The 591-nt window shown below is 51.3% G+C and overlaps 1 non-coding gene across 1 annotated transcript; it reads left to right on the top strand.

Moving 5' to 3' along the window:
• Positions 1 to 223: 223 nt before the first annotated feature.
• On the top strand, positions 224 to 297 carry TRNAN-GUU. The gene has a single exon. It is a non-coding gene; the product is annotated as a tRNA-Asn (tRNA).
• Positions 298 to 591: the final 294 nt, after the last annotated feature.

Genomic DNA, 591 nt, shown 5'->3' with positions numbered 1-591 from the left:
ATTTTAATACACATTGCAATCTGAAATGCTGCACGATCTTGCGGTATTCTGTAATTTTCCAATATGTCGCAAAAGTGGAAAATAGAATTAAGAGGGTTAGAAATGTTAAGAGGGAAATTCTGATTTTAAAACTATGAATCGAGAAGTACAAGGGAACCTAAGTCGCGTTCTGCCTTTATTATTCTTCATAAAGGTTATGAGAGGAAGGAGTTTGTGCACCGAAGTCTCTGTGGCGCAATCGGTTAGCGCGTTCGGCTGTTAACCGAAAGGTTGGTGGTTCGAGCCCACCCAGGGACGCTCCCCTTTTTAAAGGCCTCTCATCGGTGGTTTTGCACAAATCTCGCTGTTTAAACCTCTAGCAGGGACCGGAGAAGACAAAAGACGGTCTCTCTTCGTCATTCCCTTCCCCGGCGGCCGGCTCTTCAGTTTCCGTCGCGCTGCGGGTCCCTCCTCTCACCGCCTCCTTCCCCTGGTCGGGCGGGCTCCCCTGCACCCTCCCCCTTCCCCACTCCCTCCCCGGCAGCGGCTGGCCGGCCCGCACCTTAAAGCTCCTGCTTTCTTTCACTTCCACTCTCTCAGTTCCCAAACTCA

The sequence above is a fragment of the Myotis davidii genome, unplaced genomic scaffold, assembly GCF_000327345.1.
Source record: "Myotis davidii unplaced genomic scaffold, ASM32734v1 scaffold376, whole genome shotgun sequence".
Classification (NCBI taxonomy): Eukaryota; Metazoa; Chordata; class Mammalia; order Chiroptera; family Vespertilionidae; genus Myotis; species Myotis davidii.
This window is presented reverse-complemented; position numbering and strand designations above follow the sequence as displayed.